Source organism: Coccinella septempunctata, chromosome 5, assembly GCF_907165205.1.
Source record: "Coccinella septempunctata chromosome 5, icCocSept1.1, whole genome shotgun sequence".
Taxonomy (NCBI): Eukaryota; Metazoa; Arthropoda; class Insecta; order Coleoptera; family Coccinellidae; genus Coccinella; species Coccinella septempunctata.
Genome location: NC_058193.1, coordinates 8,797,068 through 8,811,623, shown reverse-complemented (window position 1 = coordinate 8,811,623; position 14,556 = coordinate 8,797,068). Strand labels below are relative to the sequence as shown.

General features: G+C 35.9%; 1 protein-coding gene and 1 non-coding gene across 4 annotated transcripts in view; one reads left to right on the top strand and one right to left on the bottom strand.

The window, feature by feature from the left end:
• Positions 1-14,556, bottom strand: part of LOC123314442 (large neutral amino acids transporter small subunit 1) — a 439,580-nt gene that overhangs the window by 360,755 nt on the left and 64,269 nt on the right. The window lies entirely within an intron of this gene.
• Positions 5,883-5,954, top strand: Trnat-ggu. The gene has a single exon. It is a non-coding gene; the product is annotated as a tRNA-Thr (tRNA).

The following is a 14,556-nucleotide window of genomic DNA, read 5'->3' as shown; positions in this document are numbered from 1 at the left end:
TACAAATTAATCACATCGTGCATTTCAAACCGAATTCACAACCATTGCGAAAGGAAAAACATCATCGCCATGCAACAGAAAGTATGCACCAAAGACAGCCGAGGGTGCAAAGAACAGCTAATAATTGATTCAGTTATCTGCGATCAAGCGGTCTCCAAGCGAAGGTATCTTTATGCTGCGTACATAGAATTGCATTCGATTCGGTACCTCACGAATGGCTCTTGACTATCTTGAACATTTACAAGGTGGATCCCAATATTGTTAAGTTCCTGAAAAAGGCCATGTCAACCTGGCGTACTAGTATTCAAATAAAATCAGCAGATGGCTTCATTACAACAGGATCTATTCCAATAAGACGTGGAATTTTCCAAGGATATTCGCTGAGCCCTCTGTGGTTCTGCATGGCCCTGAATCCCTTGTCTCATAGATTGAATTCTACGGACTACTGAATCATCTCCTTTACATGGACGATTTGAAACTCTTCGCATCTACCAAAAAACAAATGCAACTGATGCTGAAAATGGTGAAAGGATTCTCGGCAGACTTTAAAATGAAGTTTGGACTAGAAAAATGGCGACTGCTGAACATAACGAAAGGAAAAATTGAAGATGGTACGTTCAAACTCAAGGAAGGTGCAGAAATTGAAGCATTAAAGGAAGGAGACACATACAAGTATCTGGGCATAATACAAGCAAGAAAAATAAATCAGAGTCAGATGAGGAAAGAACTAACGGAGGAGTTCACCCGAAGATTGAGAAGGATAATAATAAGCTTAACAGCAAGAAACTTGCTCCTGCTCGTCGCTGAGCTACTCATTCGGTATCATCTCTTGGACAACCACCGATTTAGCAGCCTTACAGAGAAAAATAAGGACGATGCTGACTAAACACAATAAACATCACTCCAAAAGCTCAATAGAACAGACCGAGCTGCCACGACATCTTGGGGGTAGAGTAATTGTTGATTTGTCTAACCGTAGGTCCCAGGAAATTGAAGGAATTCGAAAATATTTCCTGAGCAAGGCTGCTTCATCAGAACTCCATCAAGAAGTTTGTGTTGCTAATAGTTCTAGACCTAGGCCCGCCGCTAGCTGTCTGAGCGCCCGCGTGCAAATACTGTTATGGCGCCCTCAATAGGGCACTACATCAGCGGTGTATCCAGGAAGGAAAAAAATAAAAAACCTATTGAATAATTGTTATATATATATTATATTATTGTTATTTCTATTCATAAAATTGAAAAATCATATAGATACACACTCGAATATTTATCTAAAAAAATTTCACTCTTCTCGCTCTCATATTTGCGAAAACTCCTATAATCTTAGTCATATCCAATCTATCCAAAATTTGGTGTTCAATTGAAATTATAGCTAAATTACTTAATCTGTGTTGGAGCATAGTGGATCTTAAATAATTTTTGATAATTTTTAATTTTGAAAAAGATCTTTCTCCAGATGCAACTGAAACCGGCAATGTTAGTAGTATTATTAGTGCTATTGTTATATTCGGAAATGTAGACATTAAGTCATTGCCAAAAATATATTGTAACAGTGATTGTGGATCCTTCGATTGGTGTTCTGCAAAATGCGATTTTAGTGCAATAATTTCATTAAACAAATCAATACCGTCAATGTCTGATTCATTAGTAGCATCATCTTTAAGCTTCAGATTCAAGTCTTGACAATACATCATCAAATCAACATTGGAATAGTCGAATAGGTTGTCGCTATGAAACCCAAACACGTCGCAAAATATTGTCAACTCTTCGAATCTATTTTTCAAGGAATTGATTGTTCGATCTAGTAACCTAAAATAAAACTCCACTCGGTATTTGTTTTTTGGGTCGGATAAAACTTCATCACTGTGACCACGTTGTTTGTCCCCTCCAAAAAAAATTTCAATTTCACTGGATTTGCCGCCCCCCTGGACGTGCCGCCCTTGTGCCGGGCACGCCTTGCACGCCCACTTACGGCGGGCCTGCATAGAATATAGATAAGAACTCTTAAACAGGAATGAACAAGAAATAACCGGATGTAGATAAGAACACAGGGCGTAAACAGGAAATGATGTAACCGCAAAATATAGATAAGAACTCTTGAATAGGAATGAACAAAAAATAACCGGATGTAGATGTTCCTGAAAATTGCATCTTTTTGGCGTGAAGGGAAAAGAAATAGCTGAAAATTCAAGACGAAAAACAGTTTTTTGTGAATAACTCAGAAAATATCCACTTTAGGGCAAGGTTGTGATGCACACACTCACATTATTTTTTAACGTAGATTCAATATCTGCCATAAAAAAATGGGGTTCTAATTTGAAAAAAATTGATTTTTCACGATTTTGTCATCCCTAACTTTGAAAGCGATTTTTTCACCCCCTGTATCATGAATCGCGATTTCGATTTTTTAAGTGGATACATCAATCTTACATCTTGAAGAATCCCAAAAATGAAAATTTTCCATCCAAAAACCTCGAAGTTATTCTTGTTTCAGCGGAGCTCTATTTTCGATTTTTTTTTCGAATTTTTCCATTTTTCCGCTCAGAGAGAATTTTCCAACCAAAACTGAAAAATGTTACTTCAAAATAACTTGAAATTTTCTAAGGAATCTATTTCTGCAATAAGAAAATGGTGTTCTAATTTGAAAAACGGAAGTTGACGTCATTTCCGGAAAAACCGGAGGTGCTCATGCCTTGAAAATATTTTAGATTTCATCAGCATCGTGAAATACTTATAAGTGCTGAATTTCATGAAAACACGTTCAGTAGTTTCCCGTATAAATATGGGTGAGGTTCCTCGTGAAAGACCCTGTATTCATAATATTGTTATGTCAAATATTATTCAAAGGATCAAACCTAAAGCTAATTCCATGTTGTTCGAATTCTTCTAATAAGTTACATAACTGGATATACTTTCCACAATATGAAGTTAATTCCATCAGTTCATCTACAAATGCATGCAGCGGCTTATAATTCGACCAAATATTACTTTTGGGGATAATAGATATGGAATGCATCTGGACTTGTCATCGATTCGAATGATCCATTCAACAATATTTGTACGTTCACTATATCATATGGGGATACCTTCCCATAATTTTTCAAAATTTACGGTGGTATTCTGCTTTCATCTGTAAGCCAATCTGTAACTTTTCATAAGCATACTTGAAAATTATGCAATTCTGGCCGTTTTAAGTGATCTAAGCTTACAGGAATCCGTATCTATTCACGATAAGTACTTTAAAACTAACACTGTAAAGAAGATAGTTACAGGAACATTTTCAGAATTGCATTATTTACGAATCGGTCAACCGGACACGGACAGATCGATCGTACGCTACAGATTTGTAACTTACAGATGAAAAGCAGAATACAACCAATAGCTCAATTCATTCAATGACACTTCTTGACTGTCACTGTCTATCACTGATTGTATATCTTCGATGAATACGTCATTTTTCTTCTTATGATCGAACGCTTTTTCGATAACACCAGTTCACGAAAAATTGTTGTTGGTGTAAATAATCACAGATCACTTGAAACTTTCGAGAATTTTTCACTATCATGATATAACAGAGCAAGATGTAGTTCTTGACAGAGATAACTATGAAATCCTTTAGATTTATTGAAATCATACACGTCCATTTTAACAGTTTTGACGTTCTAGTACTGATTGAAGTTGATTTAAAAATCATATTTATATATCATCATCCCCACTCCATCTAATTGGTGTTACTGATTATGATTTGATTTGTTATGATCATACTCAAAAAATTTTTCAATTGCTTCAGTAATCCATCTGACTGACACGGTATTTTCAGAAGTGTCTATATTTCAAATTTATATGAGCCAGTTGCTCTGTTTAGAAATTCATTGAATTCATATATCATATTATCTTTAATGAAATAGATCGTTCCATCGATATATCTGAATACTGATGAAAAATTGTTGGGTAAGCCAGGGAATATTTCACTAATATATTTCACGGATTTCCTTGATAAATTGCATTCATCAATTTCAGCACAATAAAAATTATTATAAAAGATATATGTTTTACCTTTATAGGTATTCAATACCCCATGAACTATCACTTCACGGGGGAGACCATCCAATTATATTCATGACTTTGCATCACACCAAAACTGCTCGAATCAATTCTATAATAGCTATTTATGTAACAAGTACATAAATAAGGTCTTTATGGACGAGTCTAAAAGCCAATGACTTGGGCAAGTCCATAAAGCCTAATTATGTACGTGTTGCATACAAAGCTTTATGTCCGACTGCATCATAAACACTTTATTTATGAATTCGTTTAGTGTCCATAATTGACTACTTCATTGGACACCACTTTATTGGACTCAACTGTCACTATCATTCTGTCAAATAAATATACTAGATGCAAACAACACTTTATTCATGGAAGAAGAATTGAACTTCGACCTAAAAACATAATTATGAATTACTATTCTAAGCATAAGTGTGGTAGAGAATATTAAAAACACATTCATATTATAAAAATGCATGCCTGAGCAAGTCGAGCTCGGAGTGGAAGCACAGTTTTCGATCTGCAATACTCTTGATGCAACTTCTTCCTGGCCAAATATTCTGGTAGCAACACTTATTTTAGTACTTTCCGATTCATCTATGTAGTCCATAGCGAAGAACTTTTGTGAGCTTTCAGTTCACCATTGAAGTAAGCCAGAATACTGTCTTCTGTCGATTTTACAATTTTCTTCGTTTTATAACACTCGTTAAAGGCCGCATACATATTTTCATAAGCACTTTTAGATTTAGTGGGTAAGAGAGATTCTTTGGCGCTTCGGCTAAATTTTCTACGCTTTTTTCTCCAGCACTATCCATTTTTTTAGATTATTATGAGGTTTGTCACAAAATTAAGGAAGTAAACAACTGTGTTTACTAAAGTTGCTAAGGTCGCTGGTTACTAAGGAAGTAAATCAAAAGCACACATATAATGTTTTTCAGTAATAAGCCATTTCAGAAAATAAAATTTCTGCATTGCAGTCGAACATAAAGCTTTGTATGCAACTCGTACATAATTAGGCTTTATGGACTTGTCCAAGTTATTGGCCTCGCTCGCTTTGCTCGCTCTGTCATAAACTTTTGGACTCGCCCATAAAGACCTAATTTATGTACTTGTTATATAAATAGCTATTAAAGAATTGATTGATTTCATTTTCTGAAATGGCTTATTACTGAAAACCATTGTGTGCTTTTGAATTTCTTACCTTAGTAAACACAGTTGTTTACTTCCTTAATTTTATGACAAACGCCATAATCCAAAAAATGGATAGTGCTGGAGAATAAAGCGTAGAAAATTTAGCCGTAAGCGCCAAAGAATCTCTCCTCCCCATTAAATCTAAAAGTGCTTTTGAAAATATGCATGCGGCCTATAACAAGTAGTGTAAAACAAAGAGAATTGTAAAATCGACAGAAGACAGTATTCTCGCTTACTTCAATAGTGAATTGAAAGCTCAGAAAAGTTCTTCGCTATGGACTACATAGATGAATTGGAAAATACTAAAATAATTGTTGCCATCAGAATATTGGGCCAGGAAGTATTGCAGATCGAAAACTGTGCTTTCACTTCGAGCTCGACATCCTCAGGCATGCATTTTTACAATAACAAAGAATGAACTACCACACTAACTCGCATCCGATCCCCGCTGATATCGCTATATGTCGACGACGCACCGGGAAATGGATATGTTGAATCCCGAAGATCATTGAAAGCGAATGTGTATCCCCTCCACCTTTAACATTTCCAATCGCTTCCGAACGCCGGAGTTCGAAAGTGATAATACTAACATGTGAATTCTGAGGATAGTGGTAGCCAGACAATGCAGATGGATCCTCACGTCAGCCCGGGTAGCTCAGTTGGGAGAGTACCTGACCGGTAATCAGGGGGCGTAGGTTCGAATCCTGCTCTGGGTGGTACTTTTTTCAGAATTCAATTCCTGTCTGCATGCCGCTAAACCTTTCATTTTACCACACTAACAGCGGGTTTCATAAAACTTTGATTGTCCGATCAACGATTTGACAGTCACTCGACTTCTGAAATTAAATCACTGAAACCTTTTCATTTCTGAATATACCTATATAAGAAGAAGTAGCAATTGAGAATAATTGAATGGACGTATGAATATCATAATTTGATGCGAGAATGATATTCTGAATGATCATGACTGAATTATCGATTGAAAAAAAATTGACGTCTATTCGTCAATCAAGGGTTGATTCCCCGATCAAGCTTTATGAAACCCGGGGTTATTCTCAGAATAGTAATTCATAATTTTGTTTTTAGGTCGAAGTTCAATTGCTCTTCCTCGAATAAAGTGTTGTTTGCATATTTTATATTTACTTGACAGAATGATAGTGACAGTTGAGTCCAATAAAGTAGTCAATTATGGACACTAAAAGAATTCATAAATTAAGTGTTTATGATTCAGTCGAACATAAAACTTATTATGATGGAATAGTTCGATTTCATTATTCGGTCTCTGATATACAGGGTGTTTCATGAGTCGTTGGCCACAGCCCAATGGTGAACGCAGGTCATCCAGGTCTTTCAGAAAACTTGCTTGTTTTGTATTATAAGGCTATTAGTTTCGGAGATACGGGGTGATTCATGAATATTGACCTAAATTTGCGATACCCATAACCCTGGAATGCAAGGTCCGATTTCGATCAAATTTTGTGGATTTGTTCACTTCAGAAAGCTATTCCAAGCAGTTCATGAAATATCAATGTCTCCAGGGCAGTACTCTGAATATCATGATTTTTCATTCAAGCCCCAAAATCTATATTTTTTACATACCCTACAGAAATTTCGTTATTGCCATGAAAGGGAATAGGAACCGGACGAATTCATATTTTATGTACCTAATTTTTTCGAAATGCGGTCCTGTTTTTATTCCTTCGGTGATAATATTTATTTTCCTTTGCCGAGATTCTGAAATTTTTTAAATTCTGTTCAATTCTTCTTCATTTTAAACCCTCAGCACATACTGAGTGTTCGTAAAAAAGTGGATTTGTTCACTTCAGAAAGCTATTCCAAGCAGTTCATGAAATATCAATGTCTCCAGGGCAGTACTCTGAATATCATGATTTTTCATTCAAGCCCCAAAATCTATATTTTTTACATACCCTACAGAAATTTCGTTATTGCCATGAAAGGGAATAGGAACCGGACGAATTCATATTTTATGTACCTAATTTTTTCGAAATGCGGTCCTGTTTTTATTCCTTCGGTGATAATATTTATTGTCCTTTGCCGAGATTCTGAAATTTTTTAAATTCTGTTCAATTCTTCTTCATTTTAAACCCTCAGCACATACTGAGTGTTCGTAAAAAAGTATGCAAAGTCGAGCTGTGAAGTCTTTTGAAATTACATATTGACTTTAGATACAATTGATTGAAACCCTCTTGGAAAATGTAATCCGTAAGTGGATTTGCCTCATAATATACATAACTATTAAAATTTATTCTTCCGTGAAACCTCAATCTTTTTATTTCCTTTCATAAAACAACAATGAAACCGGAACCGAACGAATTCATGTTTTATGTCATTTATTCGAAATGCGGTCCTGTTTTTATTCATTTGACGATTCATATTATTCATTGTCTTCGGTCGAGATTCAATTTTGTTTTTAAATTATGTTCAAATCTTTTTCATTTCAAAGCCTCAGTTACCACTGAGTGTGCGTGGCTAAGTGATAGACACTTCTGACATCACGAGAGCATTTGCGACAGAGGATAGAAGAAGCCTGTGCAGAAGTTAAACAAAATCACGATATGATAAGAAGGGCAATATTTATTGGCCTTAAAATCAGATTATTTAATCCGATTTTAAGCGCTAGGAAATGTGTCGAGAAGGAAGGGCTCCAATACGAACATCTCTTATGATAGTACATTTTCATCGTTGAAGAATAAATTTCAATACTTATGTGTGTTTTGAAGCAAATACACTAACGATTTACATTTTCCAAGATGGATTACATCATTTGTATCTAAATTCAATATGTAATTTCAAAAGAATTCACAGCTCGACTTTGCATACTTTTAAACACTTTTTTACGCACTCAGTATGTGCTGAGGGTTCAAGATGAAGAAGAATTGAACAGAATTTGAAAAAATTCAGAATCTTGGCAAACGACCATAAATATTATCACCGAAGGAATAAAAAACAGCACCGCATTTTGAAAAAATTACATAAAATATGAATTCGTCTGGTTCCTATCCCTTGTGACAAGTGTGCCATGCAAAATGAAAATTGAATTCCTTAGAACAAATTATGTAGTTTTTCATGGCAATAACGAAATTTCTGTAGGGTATGTAAAAAATATAGATTTTGGGGCTCGAATGAAACATCATGATATTCAGAGTACTGCCCTGAAAATATTGATATTTCAAGAAGCGTTTGGAAGAGCCATCTGAAGTGAACAAACTCATAAAATTTGATCGAAATCAGACCTTGCATTACAGAGTTATGGTTTTCGCATCTCGGAAAGGCTATATACTCCAAGAACAAAACAACTCAAGCGTATAGAAGATGAACTTGTTAAAAAGTCTGTGAACTACAATACTACTGATTTGAAGAATTTACAAGTACTAGAGAAGATTTCAGAACCACAATTTTCTTCAACAGAAGATGATAGAGTTTTCCCTCGTAAAAGAAGTCATGAGTATCTTTTAAGCCATATAAGAGAATGGTTCCATTATGAAGCCATCACATTTCCGTTCACCTGAAGACGAAGAAGAAGAGAAAGTCAATAAGATTGAAACGCATGAAGAAGAAGAAGTGCCATCGCCATTTACACCAAAATTGAAATTCAATAAACCACAAAAAACTGGTTTGAAACGTCAACTAGTCAATTTTTTACCAACAAAAGAAATCGGTACATCAAAAAATAATGATGATGATGATGATGATGAAGACCATAGAGGAAATGATTCAGTTTTTATCGATGGAGTTATCCAATTTTGAACAATTTCTCAACGAATTGAACAATTTCAATAATGCCGAAACTGGAACTATATCCAGAAAGGGTCAGAGATTATGTTTATTCGGCGTTAACACAACGAGATAACTATGACCATGCTTACGGACCTAAATAAACTTTCGAAATGGAGCTTAGGTAAAACAACTGTAGACTTTCATCAGAAAACTGGCGACTTACTAATTGGTAATGAAAGGTTAAGTGGTACAGATGGACTTTATAATTTGCTTTTCAAAAAAGAACCACAAGAGTATAATAAATCTGATTTAGAAAATTATCGTGAAAAACTGAAAATGACCAATGTTCATAGAAGAAAATTCGATTCTAATAATCCTGTTAAAGCGAATAAAGGATTTAAATATCGTGAAATGATAAAACCATCAACTGGACATGGACATAGAATTATAAAACGAGAAGTCCAACTCCCTTGCTGAAATTCCTTACATTGTTTCTAGCGCAGTGCGTCCTAATCGCACCGGCAGAAATCGGAACTCTGGCTCTGTGGCAGCGGCCGTAGAAAGGGGGCCATGTTTAAAATCGATTCGTTCGATTTGAAATTCTGAACCGCAGTAGACTTTGCGCCGTCTTACTTGTAATTTAAAAATGAAACTATTTCATTCCTTTGCAACAACACTAGGTACTGATAAATCAATGAAAAAATGAATCGTGATTTTTTTTTTTCTACTATTGAATTGTAGGTACAGTAACAATTAAAATTGTACACTGAAATTACCCATCATGAAACTAAAAAGGTATATCACCTTATAAAACGACTGCATTTTTGCATTTCTATAAATTTATTGGAAAATGAAATAAGAGCAGTTTAGGAAGAAACGAAATTTTTATTAACCCTTGAACCATATCCCTTAGGCCCGTTTGTTCAATTCGTGATTAAAGTTAATCCTGGATTGATTTTGACATTTCCGTTCAAATCTGTCACGTTAATCCGGGATTAACTTTAATCTCGACTTAAAACTGAATTGAACATCCGAGCCTGAGGAGTTGTTCTGTAGAAAATGATATTGGTTACGAATATAATGACATAAGACATAACTACAGTAAACCAGAAGTGAATTATGGGTATTCTTGTAATTCCTCCTGTTGACTGGTCTTCTCTTCGGTAAACTCTCTATTTCTTCTGGTAAACCATTTTCGAGAAAAATTTGTTGTAGGAATGTTGAGTTTTCAAATACTGAAATAAGTACTCAGTTGCAAAATTGTACTTCATCTCAAATTAGTAGGACTTCCATAAGAATAACGCTTGGTTTTGTAACGTCTTTGAGTATTCAACTCGGTCTTATTCAAACTCAATGGTATTATTTATTAAACGAATACCTCTTCTACCTAAACTCTTAGATGAAACTGATTTAAAAAATAGACTCTCACTGGCAAAATAATTGGCAACAGAAATAAATGTTCAACTATTTATTTCTATTGAAATAATAATAGTAATAATAATGTCCAACCGTATGTCCCAGGAAATTGAAGGACTTCGAAAATATTTCCTGAGCACGGCTGCTTCGTCAGAACTCCATCGAGTAGTTTGTGTTGCTGATAGTTCTACACCGTTAAAGCTACAACAGGATCACTTGGAAACCGTCGAACACTCTGCAGAAAGTAAAATGCAAAAACTGATTGGCAAACCTTTGCATGGAAGGCACCAGAACGAGGTCAACCATGATTACGTCGAAATATCTGCGTCGAACTACTAGTTGACTTCCGGAAGGTTGTTTCCTGAGACAGAGGGCTTCATGCTTGCCATCCAGGATCAGGTGATTCCAACAAGAAATTATACGAAATATATCGCCAAGGATGCCTCAGTGGCGGACGATGGCTGTCGTTATGGCTGTGCGACACATGAAACTATCCAGCACATCACCAGGGGATGTCAGAAGTTTCAGCTGAAAGATATCAAGATCATCCCTATTGTCATTTCATCTACAGGCCTGATACCGAAGAAACTACTAGAGAACTTGAGGAAACTTCAGTTGGACGAAAATATCTATAGAGTCATGCAGAAGGCGGTAATGCTCGGAACGGCGAGAACTGTACGCAAGTACATGGGGAATGCAGAGGAACACCGTCTGCTCCGACAGGAAGTGCGGGTGGAGCAGGAATCCAACCTACAGCAGGGAGCCGAGGAGCGACCCGAACCCGACCACCACCACGAGCCCGAAAACCTGGAAAGGGCTCCAACAGAGCTTAATCCCTTTGATATCTGAGATATCTGGGATAAGTGAATTTTCCTCTGGAGAGGAGTGTGAAAGCCGCAAGGCTAAAGTCATAATAGCTTTATTGTCCAACAGTTTAACCCATTTACAAGAGAATGCGAATATAAAATACAAAAAATAACAAAAGATAGCATAGAAACAAAAACAAAATAAACAAAAACTTTATATGATCTATGATACATTCCCTGAAAAATAACAAATTGCTGACTTGATCAAATTTCCCTTTGATGAGTAGAATATATCTTGGCCAACACAAAATGAATTGAAGTTCCCACACATTTTTGTGATAGGTGCCTTTTGCAGAATGTTCGCTCGAGCTCTTTCTGGCTTGAAAACCAGGATAGTTCTTGAGTTGAAACTTGGAACGCTAAAGTTGACTTTCGACAATATTTCAGAACAATCAATATTATAATGCACCACATTAAAAGGGATGATAAAGAAGCAAGAACCCTTCTCATTTCTAAACTCAAATATCCAGTTCGCTCACACAACATTGCACCGTCACATCCTTGGGGTGGATACACTCCATCAATCTTAAACCATGGACCTATAATACCAGGTTAGTATTATACATCTATGTCTTAAACAGAAGAAATAAACTGTACACAAAAAGAAAATATACAGGTACAATAAATCGTGGACGTCAACGGCTGGGTCTCGTCGGCGCAGGACGGCTGGCAAAATAACCCCCAGTTAACTAAGTACGGTCACACTTCAGGAAAATATGGTCGACAAAATAAATAAAATTCAGAAGTCACAATTGAATGAAGTTCGGAGGAATATGAACGGTTTCGGGAAAATAAACTGAATTAAGCCAAGTCACAATTGAATGAAGTTTGGAGGAATATGAACGGTTTCGAAAAAATAAACTGAATTAGGTCAAGTCTCAATTGAATGAAGTGTGGAGAAATATAAACGGTATCGGAAAATAAACGGAATTAAGACAAGTCACCAATTCAGCTGGAGTACGCCCTCTATCGCTGTCGGTTTCCTTCGGTCTCTCAGTCTCTCTCTCGGTGACTTCAAGACTGTCAATTCATACTGTTGAAAATCGGGACAAAATGATAAAATATCCAAATATCGAGTATCGGTAAGGGGGCTCAACGTTCTCCTGGAACACAAATACCACCGTACGGTGACGGAAAGCAATCTATACAGCAGGAATGCCTAGATTAAGTTACGGGTAATTCGGATTTTCAGCCAAGCAAAAAGCCTCGAGAGAATATCACTCTACAATGTTTCAATAAAACAGAAATAAATGTGACAAATTAATTGCCATGGAGTTTATAATCTCGTAAGTTCGGAAAACTGTTTCTCGCGGTCGTCACTCACTCACCCCTCGATCTCAATTCATACTGATCTTGACCTTCAGCGCCGGAACTCGAAGAAGTAGGTACCCCTCCGCGGAAAACTGTCCCCACTATGGGTAACTCATTCCCCCATTGGATAAACTCAAATTGTTCGGTCAATCAATGGGCTCGGAAAGAGACAGAAACAATTGAATAGAAGGAAAAACGGAACAAGTTGAAAGACCTTTTTCGAGTCAGAAGAAGTACGTTTGAATGGAAAGAATTCTAAAATATATGAATTCTGAAAACAAAAGACATATACGGTTTCCGTTAAAAATATGGGACTGGTCGGTGAAAACAATGACATAATATCAATCGGTAAATCCCCCCTATGATAATATAACGGTTTTCTTCCGAAATACTTCGATTGTCAGGTCTTATTATGGAAGTATCGGTTAAGAAACTTCCTTTTGTGGCGGAGCAAAAATCTGCCTCATCACAAACCATATTGAGATCGCAGGAAAGGGAAAATTCAAGGTTAATGATATGGTGAGAATCAGTAAAGCCCAACATGTATTTTCAAAAGGTTACACACCCAACTGGACCGCAGAGATCTTTAAAATAAAGAAAGTTCAAATAACCAATCCAGCAAATTCCAATTTTTCTGCAATCTGCAAATGTTCTTCATGAGCACTCCTCAATTCTTGTTTGTCCAAATTTTCAGCAGATTTCAATTGAGCTGCTAGTGTGTCGCATATTCTACACGTGTCTTTGTGGGGTGTCTTAAACATCAGATTTAAATTTGAATAAAATATATTTTCATATTTTGATGAACTTACTGGACGTTTAGTTTGTTCTTTATACAGGCACAGTACATTTTATGTAAGTTGAGATCAGGATTGAGGAATTTAGCGTCTGTTGAGTGTGTTGAGTAAAGTTTCCTCACAAACCGGATCATCGTCTATTAGATAAATTCTTGACTTTGATCCTCTGGATATTCTGTTTTTTTTTGTAGCTTCTTTTCTTAGCGAATTCTTTCACGCATTTATTCAAAATCGCTTCGAAACTACCGATTCACAAAAATTGATCAAATAATTTCTTTCTTTTATAAATATCAACAAAATCCGTACACTTCTTTCGGCATTTACAGGGATAATTTTCCTTGAATGGTTTTTCTTCAATAACCTTATTCCTTGACGAAATATATTTTTGATTCGTGTGAGCTAATTTTTTCCTATCTGCTTTGGGCTGACCATTATATTAATTTTTCTGCCTTTCTTCCTGTACACCCTCACCATGCTGTACATTTACTCTATCTCCTGAGCTAAGGCATTCTTCTGGGACATCACTTTCTTCCGAAGGGTTCTCCAGTCTCCAGTCAGGAATGAATTCACTTCCCGAAGATTGAAAAGTCTATTCTGGACCTTCACATTCAACAGTCTCTTCTGGCACCTCCTCCAAAAATTAATCGATTTTTCACCATTCTCAACTGCTGTGCTCAACTGGTTATTATTATTATAAATGGTATTTGTGGTAAATTGAACTTCGCTGGAACAATGAGGTGGATTTTTATCAGGTTCATTCTGGTTGCTTTTCGCAAGCACCAGGTTGACAAGCCTTTGTCCTCTTGGAGGCATATTCTTTAAAAAAACGTTAGATATACATACATCAACGAATTTTGCAACAATCGGTTAATCCACAAATAGTCATATTCAAGTGGCTATTTTTACAAATGATTACATCTAGTCATCACAAAAAAAAACAATTTGAACAATTTCTGCTAACTGTAATATATTTTCACTCAAGTTATGATATATTCTTGTGTTTTTGGGTTTTATTAGATTACAATGGATTGCACTGAGTTTATGTTATCTATTTACCGATTTTATGCATAAAATTTTACTCATGTTACATCAAAAATGTCTTCAAATTACCTTATTTATTGCAGCAAACTAAGTGAGCCTCAAAGAGAAATACAAAGACAATTCAAACAAACGCAACGCAATCAGCTGATGAT